Source organism: Ambystoma mexicanum, chromosome 7q (assembly GCF_040938575.1).
Source record: "Ambystoma mexicanum isolate Mex_15411 chromosome 7q, UKY_AmexF1_1, whole genome shotgun sequence".
Lineage (NCBI taxonomy): Eukaryota > Metazoa > Chordata > Amphibia > Caudata > Ambystomatidae > Ambystoma > Ambystoma mexicanum.
In genome coordinates this window covers 1,146,967,158-1,146,989,224 of record NC_090941.1, presented here as the reverse complement: position 1 = coordinate 1,146,989,224, position 22,067 = coordinate 1,146,967,158, and positions in this window count along the sequence as shown.

Here is a 22,067-nt window from a genome sequence, read left to right as displayed (position 1 = left end):
ACTTCCAGAGTTGTTGTTTATTTCACAGAACTTCAAACTCAAAAGGTAAGCACTTACAAGCTTGAAGCTGTATTTCTATGAGGTTTCAAGGCATCTGAAATTCAAAACTGCAATGTTCAGCCAAAGGGTCTGCATCCCTGTTCTTGTCAGAGGCTGTTTCAGGTATGGGCACTGTGGAATAAGTGCTCGCCTTTTTATCCCTTGAAAGGCCCTCAAGGCACCAAACCATTAAGTAGCTCCTCCCACATTTTTCCCGCTCTTTTCCAAGCTTGCTTGGTGAAGATTTTGAAAGTATAGAGAGATGGTTTTCTGTAGTGGGGATAGTGCAACAATTGCTCACCTAACATAGAAGCACTTACTAACTAAAGAAAAATAGAAAGAACTCCTGTTAGGTGAACACCTGATGCTCAAATGCAATCCATCCCTAAATAGTATACCATGTACTTCCAGAGTTGTTGTTTATTTCACAGAACTTCAAACTCAAAAGGTAAGCACTTATAACCATGAAGCTGTATTTCTATGAGGTTTCAAGACATCTGAAATTCAAAACTGCAATGTTCAGCCAGTTGGCCTGCATCACTGTTGTCATCCGAGGCCGTTCCTGCTATGGGCACTGTGGAGAAGTGCCCACCTTTTTATCCCTTGAAAGGCCCTCAAGGCACCAGACCATTAAGTAGCTCCTCCCACATGTTTCCCGCTCTTTTCCGAGCTTGCTTGGTGAAGATTTTGAAAGTATAGAGAGATGGTTTTCTGTAGTGGGGATAGTGCAACAATTGCTCACCTAACATAGAAGCACTTACTAACTAAAGAAAAATAGAAAGAACTCCTGTTAGGTGAGCACCTGATGTTCAAATGCAACCCATCCCTAAATATTATACCATGTACTTCCAGAGTTGTTGTTTATTTCACAGAACTTCAAACTCAAAAGGTAAGCACTTACAACCATGAAGCTGTATTTCTATGAGGTTTCAAGATATCTGAAATTCAAAACTGCAATGTTCAGCCAGTTGGCCTGCATCACTGTTCTCATCCGAGGCCGTTCCTGCTATGGGCACTGTGGAAGAAGTGCCCACCTTTTTATCCCTTGAAAGGCCCTCAAGACACCAAACCATTAAGTAGCTCCTCCCACATTTTTCCCGCTCTTTTCCGAGCTTGCTTGGTGAAGATTTTGAAAGTATAGAGAGATGGTTTTCTGTAGTGGGGATAGTGCAACAATTGCTCACCTAACATAGAAGCACTTACTAACTAAAGAAAAATAGAAAGAACTCCTGTTAGGTGAACACCTGATGCTCAAATGCAATCCATCCCTAAATAGTATACCATGTACTTCCAGAGTTATTGTTTATTTCACAGAACTTCAAACTCAAAAGGTAAGCACTTATAACCATGATGCTGTATTTCTATGAGGTTTCAAGACATCTGAAATTCAAAACTGCAATGTTCAGCCAGTTGGCCTGCATCGCTGTTGTCATCCGAGGCCGTTACTGTTATGGGCACTGTGGAAGAAGTGCTCGCCTTTTTATCCCTTGAAAGGCCCTGAAGGCACCAAACCATTAAGAAGCTCCTCCCACATTTTTCCCGCTCTTTTCTGAGCTTGCTTGGTGAAGATTTTGAAAGTAAAGAGATGGTTTTCTGTAGTGGAGATATTGCAACAATTGCTCACCTAACATGGAAGCACTTACTAACTAAAGAAAAATAGAAAGAACTCCTGTTAGGTGAGCACCTGATGTTCAAATGCAACCCATCCCTAAATATTATACCATGTACTTCCAGAGTTGTTGTTTATTTCACAGAACTTCAAACTCAAAAGGTAAGCACTTACAACCATGAAGCTGTATTTCTATGAGGTTTCAAGATATCTGAAATTCAAAACTGCAATGTTCAGCCAGTTGGACTGCATCACTGTTCTCATCCGAGGCCGTTCCTGCTATGGGCACTGTGGAGAAGTGCCCACCTTTTCATCCCTTGAAAGGCCCTCAAGGCAACCAGACCATTAAGTAGATCCTCCCACATTTTTCCTGCTCTTTTCTGAGCTTGCTTGGTGAAGATTTTGAAAGTATAGAGAGATGGTTTTCTGTAGTGGGGATATTGCAACAATTGCTCACCTAACATGGAAGCACTTACTAACTAAAGAAAAATAGAAAGAACTCCTGTTAGGTGAACACCTGATGCTCAAATGCAATCCATCCCTAAATATTATACCATGTACTTCCAGAGTTGTTGTTTATTTCACAGAACTTCAAACTCAAAAGGTAAGCACTTACAAGCTTGAAGCTGTATTTCTATGAGGTTTCAAGGCATCTGAAATTCAAAACTGCAATGTTCAGCCAAAGGGTCTGCATCCCTGTTCTTGTCAGAGGCTGTTTCAGGTATGGGCACTGTGGAATAAGTGCTCGCCTTTTTATCCCTTGAAAGGCCCTCAAGGCACCAAACCATTAAGTAGCTCCTCCCACATTTTTCCCGCTCTTTTCCAAGCTTGCTTGGTGAAGATTTTGAAAGTATAGAGAGATGGTTTTCTGTAGTGGGGATAGTGCAACAATTGCTCACCTAACATAGAAGCACTTACTAACTAAAGAAAAATAGAAAGAACTCCTGTTAGGTGAACACCTGATGCTCAAATGCAATCCATCCCTAAATAGTATACCATGTACTTCCAGAGTTGTTGTTTATTTCACAGAACTTCAAACTCAAAAGGTAAGCACTTACAACCATGAAGCTGTATTTCTATGAGGTTTCAAGATATCTGAAATTCAAAACTGCAATGTTCAGCCAGTTGGCCTGCATCACTGTTCTCATCCGAGGCCGTTCCTGCTATGGGCACTGTGGAAGAAGTGCCCACCTTTTTATCCCTTGAAAGGCCCTCAAGGCACCAAACCATTAAGTAGCTCCTCCCACATTTTTCCCGCTCTTTTCCGAGCTTGCTTGGTGAAGATTTTGAAAGTATAGAGAGATGGTTTTCTGTAGTGGGGATAGTGCAACAATTGCTCACCTAACATAGAAGCACTTACTAACTAAAGAAAAATAGAAAGAACTCCTGTTAGGTGAGCACCTGATGTTCAAATGCAACCCATCCCTAAATATTATACCATGTACTTCCAGAGTTGTTGTTTATTTCACAGAACTTCAAACTCAAAAGGTAAGCACTTACAACCATGAAGCTGTATTTCTATGAGGTTTCAAGATATCTGAAATTCAAAACTGCAATGTTCAGCCAGTTGGCCTGCATCACTGTTCTCATCCGAGGCCGTTCCTGCTATGGGCACTGTGGAAGAAGTGCCCACCTTTTTATCCCTTGAAAGGCCCTCAAGGCACCAAACCATTAAGTAGCTCCTCCCACATTTTTCCCGCTCTTTTCCGAGCTTGCTTGGTGAAGATTTTGAAAGTATAGAGAGATGGTTTTCTGTAGTGGGGATATTGCAACAATTGCTCACCTAACATAGAAGCACTTACTAACTAAAGAAAAATAGAAAGAACTCCTGTTAGGTGAACACCTGATGCTCAAATGCAATCCATCCCTAAATAGTATACCATGTACTTCCAGAGTTGTTGTTTATTTCACAGAACTTCAAACTCAAAAGGTAAGCACTTATAACCATGAAGCTGTATTTCTATGAGGTTTCAAGACATCTGAAATTCAAAACTGCAATGTTCAGCCAGTTGGCCTGCATCACTGTTGTCATCTGAGGCCGTTCCTGCTATGGGCACTGTGGAGAAGTGCCCACCTTTTCATCCCTTGAAAGGCCCTCAAGGCAACCAGACCATTAAGTAGCTCCTCCCACATTTTTCCTGCTCTTTTCTGAGCTTGCTTGGTGAAGATTTTGAAAGTATAGAGAGATGGTTTTCTGTAGTGGGGATATTGCAACAATTGCTCACCTAACATGGAAGCACTTACTAACTAAAGAAAAATAGAAAGAACTCCTGTTAGGTGAACACCTGATGCTCAAATGCAATCCATCCCTAAATATTATACCATGTACTTCCAGAGTTGTTGTTTATTTCACAGAACTTCAAACTCAAAAGGTAAGCACTTACAAGCTTGAAGCTGTATTTCTATGAGGTTTCAAGGCATCTGAAATTCAAAACTGCAATGTTCAGCCAAAGGGTCTGCATCCCTATTCTTGTCAGAGGCTGTTTCAGGTATGGGCACTGTGGAATAAGTGCTCGCCTTTTTATCCCTTGAAAGGCCCTCAAGGCACCAAACCATTAAGTAGCTCCTCCCACATTTTTCCCGCTCTTTTCCAAGCTTGCTTGGTGAAGATTTTGAAAGTATAGAGAGATGGTTTTCTGTAGTGGGGATAGTGCAACAATTGCTCACCTAACATAGAAGCACTTACTAACTAAAGAAAAATAGAAAGAACTCCTGTTAGGTGAACACCTGATGCTCAAATGCAATCCATCCCTAAATAGTATACCATGTACTTCCAGAGTTGTTGTTTATTTCACAGAACTTCAAACTCAAAAGGTAAGCACTTATAACCATGAAGCTGTATTTCTATGAGGTTTCAAGACATCTGAAATTCAAAACTGCAATGTTCAGCCAGTTGGCCTGCATCACTGTTGTCATCCGAGGCCGTTCCTGCTATGGGCACTGTGGAGAAGTGCCCACCTTTTTATCCCTTGAAAGGCCCTCAAGGCACCAGACCATTAAGTAGCTCCTCCCACATGTTTCCCGCTCTTTTCCGAGCTTGCTTGGTGAAGATTTTGAAAGTATAGAGAGATGGTTTTCTGTAGTGGGGATAGTGCAACAATTGCTCACCTAACATAGAAGCACTTACTAACTAAAGAAAAATAGAAAGAACTCCTGTTAGGTGAGCACCTGATGTTCAAATGCAACCCATCCCTAAATATTATACCATGTACTTCCAGAGTTGTTGTTTATTTCACAGAACTTCAAACTCAAAAGGTAAGCACTTACAACCATGAAGCTGTATTTCTATGAGGTTTCAAGATATCTGAAATTCAAAACTGCAATGTTCAGCCAGTTGGCCTGCATCACTGTTCTCATCCGAGGCCGTTCCTGCTATGGGCACTGTGGAAGAAGTGCCCACCTTTTTATCCCTTGAAAGGCCCTCAAGGCACCAAACCATTAAGTAGCTCCTCCCACATTTTTCCCGCTCTTTTCCGAGCTTGCTTGGTGAAGATTTTGAAAGTATAGAGAGATGGTTTTCTGTAGTGGGGATAGTGCAACAATTGCTCACCTAAGATAGAAGCACTTACTAACTAAAGAAAAATAGAAAGAACTCCTGTTAGGTGAGCACCTGATGTTCAAATGCAACCCATCCCTAAATATTATACCATGTACTTCCAGAGTTGTTGTTTATTTCACAGAACTTCAAACTCAAAAGGTAAGCACTTACAACCATGAAGCTGTATTTCTATGAGGTTTCAAGATATCTGAAATTCAAAACTGCAATGTTCAGCCAGTTGGCCTGCATCACTGTTCTCATCCGAGGCCGTTCCTGCTATGGGCACTGTGGAAGAAGTGCCCACCTTTTTATCCCTTGAAAGGCCCTCAAGGCACCAAACCATTAAGTAGCTCCTCCCACATTTTTCCCGCTCTTTTCCGAGCTTGCTTGGTGAAGATTTTGAAAGTATAGAGAGATGGTTTTCTGTAGTGGGGATATTGCAACAATTGCTCACCTAACATAGACGCACTTACTAACTAAAGAAAAATAGAAAGAACTCCTGTTAGGTGAACACCTGATGCTCAAATGCAATCCATCCCTAAATAGTATACCATGTACTTCCAGAGTTGTTGTTTATTTCACAGAACTTCAAACTCAAAAGGTAAGCACTTATAACCATGAAGCTGTATTTCTATGAGGTTTCAAGACATCTGAAATTCAAAACTGCAATGTTCAGCCAGTTGGCCTGCATCACTGTTGTCATCCGAGGCCGTTCCTGCTATGGGCACTGTGGAGAAGTGCCCACCTTTTTATCCCTTGAAAGGCCCTCAAGGCACCAGACCATTAAGTAGCTCCTCCCACATTTTTCCCGCTCTTTTCTGAGCTTGCTTGGTGAAGATTTTGAAAGTAAAGAGATGGTTTTCTGTAGTGGAGATATTGCAACAATTGCTCACCTAACATGGAAGCACTTACTAACTAAAGAAAAATAGAAAGAACTCCTGTTAGGTGAGCACCTGATGTTCAAATGCAACCCATCCCTAAATATTATACCATGTACTTCCAGAGTTGTTGTTTATTTCACAGAACTTCAAACTCAAAAGGTAAGCACTTACAACCATGAAGCTGTATTTCTATGAGGTTTCAAGATATCTGAAATTCAAAACTGCAATGTTCAGCCAGTTGGCCTGCATCACTGTTCTCATCCGAGGCCGTTCCTGCTATGGGCACTGTGGAGAAGTGCCCACCTTTTCATCCCTTGAAAGGCCCTCAAGGCAACCAGACCATTAAGTAGCTCCTCCCACATTTTTCCTGCTCTTTTCTGAGCTTGCTTGGTGAAGATTTTGAAAGTATAGAGAGATGGTTTTCTGTAGTGGGGATATTGCAACAATTGCTCACCTAACATGGAAGCACTTACTAACTAAAGAAAAATAGAAAGAACTCCTGTTAGGTGAACACCTGATGCTCAAATGCAATCCATCCCTAAATATTATACCATGTACTTCCAGAGTTGTTGTTTATTTCACAGAACTTCAAACTCAAAAGGTAAGCACTTACAAGCTTGAAGCTGTATTTCTATGAGGTTTCAAGGCATCTGAAATTCAAAACTGCAATGTTCAGCCAAAGGGTCTGCATCCCTGTTCTTGTCAGAGGCTGTTTCAGGTATGGGCACTGTGGAATAAGTGCTCGCCTTTTTAGCCCTTGAAAGGCCCTCAAGGCACCAAACCATTAAGTAGCTCCTCCCACATTTTTCCCGCTCTTTTCCAAGCTTGCTTGGTGAAGATTTTGAAAGTATAGAGAGATGGTTTTCTGTAGTGGGGATAGTGCAACAATTGCTCACCTAACATAGAAGCACTTACTAACTAAAGAAAAATAGAAAGAACTCCTGTTAGGTGAACACCTGATGCTCAAATGCAATCCATCCCTAAATAGTATACCATGTACTTCCAGAGTTGTTGTTTATTTCACAGAACTTCAAACTCAAAAGGTAAGCACTTATAACCATGAAGCTGTATTTCTATGAGGTTTCAAGACATCTGAAATTCAAAACTGCAATGTTCAGCCAGTTGGCCTGCATCACTGTTGTCATCCGAGGCCGTTCCTGCTATGGGCACTGTGGAGAAGTGCCCACCTTTTTATCCCTTGAAAGGCCCTCAAGGCACAAGACCATTAAGTAGCTCCTCCCACATTTTTCCCGCTCTTTTCTGAGCTTGCTTGGTGAAGATTTTGAAAGTATAGAGAGATGGTTTTCTGTAGTGGGGATATTGCAACAATTGCTCACTTAACATGGAAGCACTTACTAACTAAAGGAAAATAGAAAGAACTCCTGTTAGGTGAACACCTGATGCTCAAATGCAATCCATCCCTAAATATTATACCATGTACTTCCAGAGTTGTTGTTTATTTCACAGAACTTCAAACTCAAAAGGTAAGCACTTACAAGCTTGAAGCTGTATTTCTATGAGGTTTCAAGGCATCTGAAATTCAAAACTGCAATGTTCAGCCAAAGGGTCTGCATCCCTGTTCTTGTCAGAGGCTGTTTCTGGTATGGGCACTGTGGAATAAGTGCTCGCCTTTTTATCCCTTGAAAGGCCCTGAATGCACCAAACCATTAAGTAGCTCCTCCCACATTTTTCCCGCTCTTTTCTGAGCTTGCTTGGTGAAGATTTTGAAAGTATAGAGAGATGGTTTTCTGTTGTGGGGATATTGCAACAATTGCTCACCTAACATGGAAGCACTTACTAACTAAAGAAAAATAGAAAGAACTCCTGTTAGGTGAACACCTGATGCTCAAATGCAATCCATCCCTAAATATTATACCATGTACTTCCAGAGTTGTTGTTTATTTCACAGAACTTCAAACTCAAAAGGTAAGCACTTACAAGCTTGAAGATGTATTTCTATGAGGGTTCAAGACATCTGAAATTCAAAACTGCAATGTTCAGCCAAAGGGTCTGCATCCCTGTTCTTGTCTGAGGCTGTTCCTGGTATGGGCACTGTGGAAGAAGTTCTAGCCTTTTTATCCCTTGAAAGTCCCTGAAGGCACCAAACCATTAAGAAGCTCCTCCCACATTTTTCCCGCTCTTTTCTGAGCTTGCTTGGTGAAGATTTTGAAAGTATAGAGAGATGGTTTTCTGCAGTGGAGATATTGCAACAATTGCTCACCTAACATGGAAGCACTTACTAACTAAAGAAAAATAGAAAGAACTCCTGTTAGGTGAGCACCTGATGTTCAAATGCAACCCATCCCTAAATATTATACCATGTACTTCCAGAGTTGTTGTTTATTTCACAGAACTTCAAACTCAAAAGGTAAGCACTTACAACCATGAAGCTGTATTTCTATGAGGTTTCAAGATATCTGAAATTCAAAACTGCAATGTTCAGCCAGTTGGCCTGCATCACTGTTCTCATCCGAGGCCGTTCCTGCTATGGGCACTGTGGAAGAAGTGCCCACATTTTTATCCCTTGAAAGGCCCTCAAGGCACCAAACCATTAAGTAGCTCCTCCCACATTTTTCCCGCTCTTTTCCGAGCTTGCTTGGTGAAGATTTTGAAAGTATAGAGAGATGGTTTTCTGTAGTGGGGATAGTGCAACAATTGCTCACCTAACATAGAAGCACTTACTAACTAAAGAAAAATAGAAAGAACTCCTGTTAGGTGAACACCTGATGCTCAAATGCAATCCATCCCTAAATCGTATACCATGTACTTCCAGAGTTGTTGTTTATTTCACAGAACTTCAAACTCAAAAGGTAAGCACTTATAACCATGAAGCTGTATTTCTATGAGGTTTCAAGATATCTGAAATTCAAAACTGCAATGTTCAGCCAGTTGGCCTGCATCACTGTTCTCATCCGAGGCCGTTCCTGCTATGGGCACTGTGGAGAAGTGCCCACCTTTTCATCCCTTGAAAGGCCCTCAAGGCAACCAGACCATTAAGTAGCTCCTCCCACATTTTTCCTGCTCTTTTCTGAGCTTGCTTGGTGAAGATTTTGAAAGTATAGAGAGATGGTTTTCTGTAGTGGGGATATTGCAACAATTGCTCACCTAACATGGAAGCACTTACTAACTAAAGAAAAATAGAAAGAACTCCTGTTAGGTGAACACCTGATGCTCAAATGCAATCCATCCCTAAATATTATACCATGTACTTCCAGAGTTGTTGTTTATTTCACAGAACTTCAAACTCAAAAGGTAAGCACTTACAAGCTTGAAGCTGTATTTCTATGAGGTTTCAAGGCATCTGAAATTCAAAACTGCAATGTTCAGCCAAAGGGTCTGCATCCCTGTTCTTGTCAGAGGCTGTTTCAGGTATGGGCACTGTGGAATAAGTGCTCGCCTTTTTAGCCCTTGAAAGGCCCTCAAGGCACCAAACCATTAAGTAGCTCCTCCCACATTTTTCCCGCTCTTTTCCAAGCTTGCTTGGTGAAGATTTTGAAAGTATAGAGAGATGGTTTTCTGTAGTGGGGATAGTGCAACAATTGCTCACCTAACATAGAAGCACTTACTAACTAAAGAAAAATAGAAAGAACTCCTGTTAGGTGAACACCTGATGCTCAAATGCAATCCATCCCTAAATAGTATACCATGTACTTCCAGAGTTGTTGTTTATTTCACAGAACTTCAAACTCAAAAGGTAAGCACTTATAACCATGAAGCTGTATTTCTATGAGGTTTCAAGACATCTGAAATTCAAAACTGCAATGTTCAGCCAGTTGGCCTGCATCACTGTTGTCATCCGAGGCCGCTCCTGCTATGGGCACTGTGGAGAAGTGCCCACCTTTTTATCCCTTGAAAGGCCCTCAAGGCACAAGACCATTAAGTAGCTCCTCCCACATTTTTCCCGCTCTTTTCTGAGCTTGCTTGGTGAAGATTTTGAAAGTATAGAGAGATGGTTTTCTGTAGTGGGGATATTGCAACAATTGCTCACTTAACATGGAAGCACTTACTAACTAAAGAAAAATAGAAAGAACTCCTGTTAGGTGAACACCTGATGCTCAAATGCAATCCATCCCTAAATATTATACCATGTACTTCCAGAGTTGTTGTTTATTTCACAGAACTTCAAACTCAAAAGGTAAGCACTTACAAGCTTGAAGCTGTATTTCTATGAGGTTTCAAGGCATCTGAAATTCAAAACTGCAATGTTCAGCCAAAGGGTCTGCATCCCTGTTCTTGTCAGAGGCTGTTTCTGGTATGGGCACTGTGGAATAAGTGCTCGCCTTTTTATCCCTTGAAAGGCCCTGAATGCACCAAACCATTAAGTAGCTCCTCCCACATTTTTCCCGCTCTTTTCTGAGCTTGCTTGGTGAAGATTTTGAAAGTATAGAGAGATGGTTTTCTGTTGTGGGGATATTGCAACAATTGCTCACCTAACATGGAAGCACTTACTAACTAAAGAAAAATAGAAAGAACTCCTGTTAGGTGAACACCTGATGCTCAAATGCAATCCATCCCTAAATATTATACCATGTACTTCCAGAGTTGTTGTTTATTTCACAGAACTTCAAACTCAAAAGGTAAGCACTTACAAGCTTGAAGATGTATTTCTATGAGGGTTCAAGACATCTGAAATTCAAAACTGCAATGTTCAGCCAAAGGGTCTGCATCCCTGTTCTTGTCTGAGGCTGTTCCTGGTATGGGCACTGTGGAAGAAGTTCTAGCCTTTTTATCCCTTGAAAGTCCCTGAAGGCACCAAACCATTAAGAAGCTCCTCCCACATTTTTCCCGCTCTTTTCTGAGCTTGCTTGGTGAAGATTTTGAAAGTATAGAGAGATGGTTTTCTGCAGTGGAGATATTGCAACAATTGCTCACCTAACATGGAAGCACTTACTAACTAAAGAAAAATAGAAAGAACTCCTGTTAGGTGAGCACCTGATGTTCAAATGCAACCCATCCCTAAATATTATACCATGTACTTCCAGAGTTGTTGTTTATTTCACAGAACTTCAAACTCAAAAGGTAAGCACTTACAACCATGAAGCTGTATTTCTATGAGGTTTCAAGATATCTGAAATTCAAAACTGCAATGTTCAGCCAGTTGGCCTGCATCACTGTTCTCATCCGAGGCCGTTCCTGCTATGGGCACTGTGGAAGAAGTGCCCACATTTTTATCCCTTGAAAGGCCCTCAAGGCACCAAACCATTAAGTAGCTCCTCCCACATTTTTCCCGCTCTTTTCCGAGCTTGCTTGGTGAAGATTTTGAAAGTATAGAGAGATGGTTTTCTGTAGTGGGGATAGTGCAACAATTGCTCACCTAACATAGAAGCACTTACTAACTAAAGAAAAATAGAAAGAACTCCTGTTAGGTGAACACCTGATGCTCAAATGCAATCCATCCCTAAATCGTATACCATGTACTTCCAGAGTTGTTGTTTATTTCACAGAACTTCAAACTCAAAAGGTAAGCACTTATAACCATGAAGCTGTATTTCTATGAGGTTTCAAGACATCTGAAATTCAAAACTGCAATGTTCAGCCAGTTGGCCTGCATCACTGTTGTCATCCGAGGCCGTTCCTGCTATGGGCACTGTGGAGAAGTGCCCACCTTTTTATCCCTTGAAAGGCCCTCAAGGCACCAGACCATTAAGTAGCTCCTCCCACATTTTTCCCGCTCTTTTCTGAGCTTGCTTGGTGAAGATTTTGAAAGTATAGAGAGATGGTTTTCTGTAGTGGGGATATTGCAACAATTGCTCACCTAACATGGAAGCACTTACTAACTAAAGAAAAATAGAAAGAACTCCTGTTAGGTGAACACCTGATGCTCAAATGCAATCCATCCCTAAATATTATACCATGTACTTCCAGAGTTGTTGTTTATTTCACAGAACTTCAAACTCAAAAGGTAAGCACTTACAAGCTTGAAGCTGTATTTCTATGAGGTTTCAAGATATCTGAAATTCAAAACTGCAATGTTCAGCCAGTTGGCCTGCATCACTGTTCTCATCCGAGGCCGTTCCTGCTATGGGCACTGTGGAAGAAGTGCCCACCTTTTTATCCCTTGAAAGGCCCTCAAGGCACCAAACCATTAAGTAGCTCCTCCCACATTTTTCCCGCTCTTTTCCGAGCTTGCTTGGTGAAGATTTTGAAAGTATAGAGAGATGGTTTTCTGTAGTGGGGATATTGCAACAATTGCTCACCTAACATAGAAGCACTTACTAACTAAAGAAAAATAGAAAGAACTCCTGTTAGGTGAACACCTGATGCTCAAATGCAATCCATCCCTAAATAGTATACCATGTACTTCCAGAGTTGTTGTTTATTTCACAGAACTTCAAACTCAAAAGGTAAGCACTTATAACCATGAAGCTGTATTTCTATGAGGTTTCAAGACATCTGAAATTCAAAACTGCAATGTTCAGCCAGTTGGCCTGCATCACTGTTGTCATCCGAGGCCGTTCCTGCTATGGGCACTGTGGAGAAGTGCCCACCTTTTCATCCCTTGAAAGGCCCTCAAGGCAACCAGACCATTAAGTAGCTCCTCCCACATTTTTCCTGCTCTTTTCTGAGCTTGCTTGGTGAAGATTCTGAAAGTATAGAGAGATGGTTTTCTGTAGTGGGGATATTGCAACAATTGCTCACCTAACATGGAAGCACTTACTAACTAAAGAAAAATAGAAAGAACTCCTGTTAGGTGAATACCCGATGCTCAAATGCAATCCATCCCTAAATATTATACCATGTACTTCCAGAGTTGTTGTTTATTTCACAGAACTTCAAACTCAAAAGGTAAGCACTTACAAGCTTGAAGCTGTATTTCTATGAGGTTTCAAGGCATCTGAAATTCAAAACTGCAATGTTCAGCCAAAGGGTCTGCATCCCTGTTCTTGTCAGAGGCTGTTTCAGGTATGGGCACTGTGGAATAAGTGCTCGCCTTTTTATCCCTTGAAAGGCCCTCAAGGCACCAAACCATTAAGTAGCTCCTCCCACATTTTTCCCGCTCTTTTCCAAGCTTGCTTGGTGAAGATTTTGAAAGTATAGAGAGATGGTTTTCTGTAGTGGGGATAGTGCAACAATTGCTCACCTAACATAGAAGCACTTACTAACTAAAGAAAAATAGAAAGAACTCCTGTTAGGTGAACACCTGATGCTCAAATGCAATCCATCCCTAAATAGTATACCATGTACTTCCAGAGTTGTTGTTTATTTCACAGAACTTCAAACTCAAAAGGTAAGCACTTATAACCATGAAGCTGTATTTCTATGAGGTTTCAAGACATCTGAAATTCAAAACTGCAATGTTCAGCCAGTTGGCCTGCATCACTGTTGTCATCCGAGGCCGTTCCTGCTATGGGCACTGTGGAGAAGTGCCCACCTTTTTATCCCTTGAAAGGCCCTCAAGGCACCAGACCATTAAGTAGCTCCTCCCACATGTTTCCCGCACTTTTCCGAGCTTGCTTGGTGAAGATTTTGAAAGTATAGAGAGATGGTTTTCTGTAGTGGGGATAGTGCAACAATTGCTCACCTAACATAGAAGCACTTACTAACTAAAGAAAAATAGAAAGAACTCCTGTTAGGTGAGCACCTGATGTTCAAATGCAACCCATCCCTAAATATTATACCATGTACTTCCAGAGTTGTTGTTTATTTCACAGAACTTCAAACTCAAAAGGTAAGCACTTACAACCATGAAGCTGTATTTCTATGAGGTTTCAAGATATCTGAAATTCAAAACTGCAATGTTCAGCCAGTTGGCCTGCATCACTGTTCTCATCCGAGGCCGTTCCTGCTATGGGCACTGTGGAAGAAGTGCCCACCTTTTTATCCCTTGAAAGGCCCTCAAGGCACCAAACCATTAAGTAGCTCCTCCCACATTTTTCCCGCTCTTTTCCGAGCTTGCTTGGTGAAGATTTTGAAAGTATAGAGAGATGGTTTTCTGTAGTGGGGATAGTGCAACAATTGCTCACCTAACATAGAAGCACTTACTAACTAAAGAAAAATAGAAAGAACTCCTGTTAGGTGAGCACCTGATGTTCAAATGCAACCCATCCCTAAATATTATACCATGTACTTCCAGAGTTGTTGTTTATTTCACAGAACTTCAAACTCAAAAGGTAAGCACTTACAACCATGAAGCTGTATTTCTATGAGGTTTCAAGATATCTGAAATTCAAAACTGCAATGTTCAGCCAAAGGGTCTGCATCCCTGTTCTTGTCAGAGGCTGTTTCAGGTATGGGCACTGTGGAATAAGTGCTCGCCTTTTTATCCCTTGAAAGGCCCTCAAGGCACCAAACCATTAAGTAGCTCCTCCCACATTTTTCCCGCTCTTTTCCAAGCTTGCTTGGTGAAGATTTTGAAAGTATAGAGAGATGGTTTTCTGTAGTGGGGATAGTGCAACAATTGCTCACCTAACATAGAAGCACTTACTAACTAAAGAAAAATAGAAAGAACTCCTGTTAGGTGAACACCTGATGCTCAAATGCAATCCATCCCTAAATAGTATACCATGTACTTCCAGAGTTGTTGTTTATTTCACAGAACTTCAAACTCAAAAGGTAAGCACTTATAACCATGAAGCTGTATTTCTATGAGGTTTCAAGACATCTGAAATTCAAAACTGCAATGTTCAGCCAGTTGGCCTGCATCACTGTTGTCATCCGAGGCCGTTCCTGCTATGGGCACTGTGGAGAAGTGCCCACCTTTTTATCCCTTGAAAGGCCCTCAAGGCACCAGACCATTAAGTAGCTCCTCCCACATGTTTCCCGCTCTTTTCCGAGCTTGCTTGGTGAAGATTTTGAAAGTATAGAGAGATGGTTTTCTGTAGTGGGGATAGTGCAACAATTGCTCACCTAACATAGAAGCACTTACTAACTAAAGAAAAATAGAAAGAACTCCTGTTAGGTGAGCACCTGATGTTCAAATGCAACCCATCCCTAAATATTATACCATGTACTTCCAGAGTTGTTGTTTATTTCACAGAACTTCAAACTCAAAAGGTAAGCACTTACAACCATGAAGCTGTATTTCTATGAGGTTTCAAGATATCTGAAATTCAAAACTGCAATGTTCAGCCAGTTGGCCTGCATCACTGTTCTCATCCGAGGCCGTTCCTGCTATGGGCACTGTGGAAGAAGTGCCCACCTTTTTATCCCTTGAAAGGCCCTCAAGGCACCAAACCATTAAGTAGCTCCTCCCACATTTTTCCCGCTCTTTTCCGAGCTTGCTTGGTGAAGATTTTGAAAGTATAGAGAGATGGTTTTCTGTAGTGGGGATGGTGCAACAATTGCTCACCTAACATAGAAGCACTTACTAACTAAAGAAAAATAGAAAGAACTCCTGTTAGGTGAGCACCTGATGTTCAAATGCAACCCATCCCTAAATATTATACCATGTACTTCCAGAGTTGTTGTTTATTTCACAGAACTTCAAACTCAAAAGGTAAGCACTTACAACCATGAAGCTGTATTTCTATGAGGTTTCAAGATATCTGAAATTCAAAACTGCAATGTTCAGCCAGTTGGCCTGCATCACTGTTCTCATCCGAGGCCGTTCCTGCTATGGGCACTGTGGAAGAAGTGCCCACCTTTTTATCCCTTGAAAGGCCCTCAAGGCACCAAACCATTAAGTAGCTCCTCCCACATTTTTCCCGCTCTTTTCCGAGCTTGCTTGGTGAAGATTTTGAAAGTATAGAGAGATGGTTTTCTGTAGTGGGGATATTGCAACAATTGCTCACCTAACATAGACGCACTTACTAACTAAAGAAAAATAGAAAGAACTCCTGTTAGGTGAACACCTGATGCTCAAATGCAATCCATCCCTAAATAGTATACCATGTACTTCCAGAGTTGTTGTTTATTTCACAGAACTTCAAACTCAAAAGGTAAGCACTTATAACCATGAAGCTGTATTTCTATGAGGTTTCAAGACATCTGAAATTCAAAACTGCAATGTTCAGCCAGTTGGCCTGCATCACTGTTGTCATCCGAGGCCGTTCCTGCTATGGGCACTGTGGAGAAGTGCCCACCTTTTTATCCCTTGAAAGGCCCTCAAGGCACCAGACCATTAAGTAGCTCCTCCCACATTTTTCCCGCTCTTTTCTGAGCTTGCTTGGTGAAGATTTTGAAAGTATAGAGAGATGGTTTTCTGTAGTGGGGATATTGCAACAATTGCTCACCTAACATAGAAGCACTTACTAACTAAAGAAAAATAGAAAGAACTCCTGTTAGGTGAACACCTGATGCTCAAATGCAATCCATCCCTAAATCGTATACCATGTACTTCCAGAGTTGTTGTTTATTTCACAGAACTTCAAACTCAAAAGGTAAGCACTTATAACCATGAAGCTGTATTTCTATGAGGTTTCAAGACATCTGAAATTCAAAACTGCAATGTTCAGCCAGTTGGCCTGCATCACTGTTGTCATCCGAGGCCGTTCCTGCTATGGGCACGGTGGAGAAGTGCCCACCTTTTTATCCCTTGAAAGGCCCTCAAGGCACCAGACCATTAAGTAGCTCCTCCCACATTTTTCCCGCTCTTTTCTGAGCTTGCTTGGTGAAGATTTTGAAAGTATAGAGAGATGGTTTTCTGTAGTGGGGATATTGCAACAATTGCTCACCTAACATGGAAGCACTTACTAACTAAAGAAAAATAGAAAGAACTCCTGTTAGGTGAACACCTGATGCTCAAATGCAATCCATCCCTAAATATTATACCATGTACTTCCAGAGTTGTTGTTTATTTCACAGAACTTCAAACTCAAAAGGTAAGCACTTACAAGCTTGAAGCTGTATTTCTATGAGGTTTCAAGATATCTGAAATTCAAAACTGCAATGTTCAGCCAGTTGGCCTGCATCACTGTTCTCATCCGAGGCCGTTCCTGCTATGGGCACTGTGGAAGAAGTGCCCACCTTTTTATCCCTTGAAAGGCCCTCAAGGCACCAAACCATTAAGTAGCTCCTCCCACATTTTTCCCGCTCTTTTCCGAGCTTGCTTGGTGAAGATTTTGAAAGTATAGAGAGATGGTTTTCTGTAGTGGGGATATTGCAACAATTGCTCACCTAACATAGAAGCACTTACTAACTAAAGAAAAATAGAAAGAACTCCTGTTAGGTGAACACCTGATGCTCAAATGCAATCCATCCCTAAATAGTATACCATGTACTTCCAGAGTTGTTGTTTATTTCACAGAACTTCAAACTCAAAAGGTAAGCACTTATAACCATGAAGCTGTATTTCTATGAGGTTTCAAGACATCTGAAATTCAAAACTGCAATGTTCAGCCAGTTGGCCTGCATCACTGTTGTCATCCGAGGCCGTTCCTGCTATGGGCACTGTGGAGAAGTGCCCACCTTTTCATCCCTTGAAAGGCCCTCAAGGCAACCAGACCATTAAGTAGCTCCTCCCACATTTTTCCTGCTCTTTTCTGAGCTTGCTTGGTGAAGATTTTGAAAGTATAGAGAGATGGTTTTCTGTAGTGGGGATATTGCAACAATTGCTCACCTAACATGGAAGCACTTACTAACTAAAGAAAAATAGAAAGAACTCCTGTTAGGTGAATACCCGATGCTCAAATGCAATCCATCCCTAAATATTATACCATGTACTTCCAGAGTTGTTGTTTATTTCACAGAACTTCAAACTCAAAAGGTAAGCACTTACAAGCTTGAAGCTGTATTTCTATGAGGTTTCAAGGCATCTGAAATTCAAAACTGCAATGTTCAGCCAAAGGGTCTGCATCCCTGTTCTTGTCAGAGGCTGTTTCAGGTATGGGCACTGTGGAATAAGTGCTCGCCTTTTTATCCCTTGAAAGGCCCTCAAGGCACCAAACCATTAAGTAGCTCCTCCCACATTTTTCCCGCTCTTTTCCAAGCTTGCTTGGTGAAGATTTTGAAAGTATAGAGAGATGGTTTTCTGTAGTGGGGATAGTGCAACAATTGCTCACCTAACATAGAAGCACTTACTAACTAAAGAAAAATAGAAAGAACTCCTGTTAGGTGAACACCTGATGCTCAAATGCAATCCATCCCTAAATAGTATACCATGTACTTCCAGAGTTGTTGTTTATTTCACAGAACTTCAAACTCAAAAGGTAAGCACTTATAACCATGAAGCTGTATTTCTATGAGGTTTCAAGACATCTGAAATTCAAAACTGCAATGTTCAGCCAGTTGGCCTGCATCACTGTTGTCATCCGAGGCCGTTCCTGCTATGGGCACTGTGGAGAAGTGCCCACCTTTTTATCCCTTGAAAGGCCCTCAAGGCACCAGACCATTAAGTAGCTCCTCCCACATGTTTCCCGCTCTTTTCCGAGCTTGCTTGGTGAAGATTTTGAAAGTATAGAGAGATGGTTTTCTGTAGTGGGGATAGTGCAACAATTGCTCACCTAACATAGAAGCACTTACTAACTAAAGAAAAATAGAAAGAACTCCTGTTAGGTGAGCACCTGATGTTCAAATGCAACCCATCCCTAAATATTATACCATGTACTTCCAGAGTTGTTGTTTATTTCACAGAACTTCAAACTCAAAAGGTAAGCACTTACAACCATGAAGCTGTATTTCTATGAGGTTTCAAGATATCTGAAATTCAAAACTGCAATGTTCAGCCAGTTGGCCTGCATCACTGTTCTCATCCGAGGCCGTTCCTGCTATGGGCACTGTGGAAGAAGTGCCCACATTTTTATCCCTTGAAAGGCCCTCAAGGCACCAAACCATTAAGTAGCTCCTCCCACATTTTTCCCGCTCTTTTCCGAGCTTGCTTGGTGAAGATTTTGAAAGTATAGAGAGATGGTTTTCTGTAGTGGGGATAGTGCAACAATTGCTCACCTAACATAGAAGCACTTACTAACTAAAGAAAAATAGAAAGAACTCCTGTTAGGTGAGCACCTGATGTTCAAATGCAACCCATCCCTAAATATTATACCATGTACTTCCAGAGTTGTTGTTTATTTCACAGAACTTCAAACTCAAAAGGTAAGCACTTACAACCATGAAGCTGTATTTCTATGAGGTTTCAAGATATCTGAAATTCAAAACTGCAATGTTCAGCCAAAGGGTCTGCATCCCTGTTCTTGTCAGAGGCTGTTTCAGGTATGGGCACTGTGGAATAAGTGCTCGCCTTTTTATCCCTTGAAAGGCCCTCAAGGCACCAAACCATTAAGTAGCTCCTCCCACATTTTTCCCGCTCTTTTCCAAGCTTGCTTGGTGAAGATTTTGAAAGTATAGAGAGATGGTTTTCTGTAGTGGGGATAGTGCAACAATTGCTCACCTAACATAGAAGCACTTACTAACTAAAGAAAAATAGAAAGAACTCCTGTTAGGTGAACACCTGATGCTCAAATGCAATCCATCCCTAAATAGTATACCATGTACTTCCAGAGTTGTTGTTTATTTCACAGAACTTCAAACTCAAAAGGTAAGCACTTATAACCATGAAGCTGTATTTCTATGAGGTTTCAAGACATCTGAAATTCAAAACTGCAATGTTCAGCCAGTTGGCCTGCATCACTGTTGTCATCCGAGGCCGTTCCTGCTATGGGCACTGTGGAGAAGTGCCCACCTTTTTATCCCTTGAAAGGCCCTCAAGGCACCAGACCATTAAGTAGCTCCTCCCACATGTTTCCCGCTCTTTTCCAAGCTTGCTTGGTGAAGATTTTGAAAGTATAGAGAGATGGTTTTCTGTAGTGGGGATAGTGCAACAATTGCTCACCTAACATAGAAGCACTTACTAACTAAAGAAAAATAGAAAGAACTCCTGTTAGGTGAGCACCTGATGTTCAAATGCAACCCATCCCTAAATATTATACCATGTACTTCCAGAGTTGTTGTTTATTTCACAGAACTTCAAACTCAAAAGGTAAGCACTTACAACCATGAAGCTGTATTTCTATGAGGTTTCAAGATATCTGAAATTCAAAACTGCAATGTTCAGCCAGTTGGCCTGCATCACTGTTCTCATCCGAGGCCGTTCCTGCTATGGGCACTGTGGAAGAAGTGCCCACCTTTTTATCCCTTGAAAGGCCCTCAAGGCACCAAACCATTAAGTAGCTCCTCCCACATTTTTCCCGCTCTTTTCCGAGCTTGCTTGGTGAAGATTTTGAAAGTATAGAGAGATGGTTTTCTGTAGTGGGGATAGTGCAACAATTGCTCACCTAACATAGAAGCACTTACTAACTAAAGAAAAATAGAAAGAACTCCTGTTAGGTGAGCACCTGATGTTCAAATGCAACCCATCCCTAAATATTATACCATGTACTTCCAGAGTTGTTGTTTATTTCACAGAACTTCAAACTCAAAAGGTAAGCACTTACAACCATGAAGCTGTATTTCTATGAGGTTTCAAGATATCTGAAATTCAAAACTGCAATGTTCAGCCAGTTGGCCTGCATCACTGTTCTCATCCGAGGCCGTTCCTGCTATGGGCACTGTGGAAGAAGTGCCCACCTTTTTATCCCTTGAAAGGCCCTCAAGGCACCAAACCATTAAGTAGCTCCTCCCACATTTTTCCCGCTCTTTTCCGAGCTTGCTTGGTGAAGATTTTGAAAGTATAGAGAGATGGTTTTCTGTAGTGGGGATATTGCAACAATTGCTCACCTAACATAGACGCACTTACTAACTAAAGAAAAATAGAAAGAACTCCTGTTAGGTGAACACCTGATGCTCAAATGCAATCCATCCCTAAATAGTATACCATGTACTTCCAGAGTTGTTGTTTATTTCACAGAACTTCAAACTCAAAAGGTAAGCACTTATAACCATGAAGCTGTATTTCTATGAGGTTTCAAGACATCTGAAATTCAAAACTGCAATGTTCAGCCAGTTGGCCTGCATCACTGTTGTCATCCGAGGCCGTTCCTGCTATGGGCACTGTGGAGAAGTGCCCACCTTTTTATCCCTTGAAAGGCCCTCAAGGCACCAGACCATTAAGTAGCTCCTCCCACATTTTTCCCGCTCTTTTCTGAGCTTGCTTGGTGAAGATTTTGAAAGTATAGAGAGATGGTTTTCTGTAGTGGGGATATTGCAACAATTGCTCACCTAACATAGAAGCACTTACTAACTAAAGAAAAATAGAAAGAACTCCTGTTAGGTGAACACCTGATGCTCAAATGCAATCCATCCCTAAATAGTATACCATGTACTTCCAGAGTTGTTGTTTATTTCACAGAACTTCAAACTCAAAAGGTAAGCACTTATAACCATGAAGCTGTATTTCTATGAGGTTTCAAGACATCTGAAATTCAAAACTGCAATGTTCAGCCAGTTGGCCTGCATCGCTGTTGTCATCCGAGGCCGTTACTGTTATGGGCACTGTGGAAGAAGTGCTCGCCTTTTTATCCCTTGAAAGGCCCTGAAGGCACCAAACCATTAAGAAGCTCCTCCCACATTTTTCCCGCTCTTTTCTGAGCTTGCTTGGTGAAGATTTTGAAAGTAAAGAGATGGTTTTCTGTAGTGGAGATATTGCAACAATTGCTCACCTAACATGGAAGCACTTACTAACTAAAGAAAAATAGAAAGAACTCCTGTTAGGTGAGCACCTGATGTTCAAATGCAACCCATCCCTAAATATTATACCATGTACTTCCAGAGTTGTTGTTTATTTCACAGAACTTCAAACTCAAAAGGTAAGCACTTACAACCATGAAGCTGTATTTCTATGAGGTTTCAAGATATCTGAAATTCAAAACTGCAATGTTCAGCCAGTTGGCCTGCATCACTGTTCTCATCCGAGGCCGTTCCTGCTATGGGCACTGTGGAGAAGTGCCCACCTTTTCATCCCTTGAAAGGCCCTCAAGGCAACCAGACCATTAAGTAGCTCCTCCCACATTTTTCCTGCTCTTTTCTGAGCTTGCTTGGTGAAGATTTTGAAAGTATAGAGAGATGGTTTTCTGTAGTGGGGATATTGCAACAATTGCTCACCTAACATGGAAGCACGTACTAACTAAAGAAAAATAGAAAGAACTCCTGTTAGGTGAACACCTGATGCTCAAATGCAATCCATCCCTAA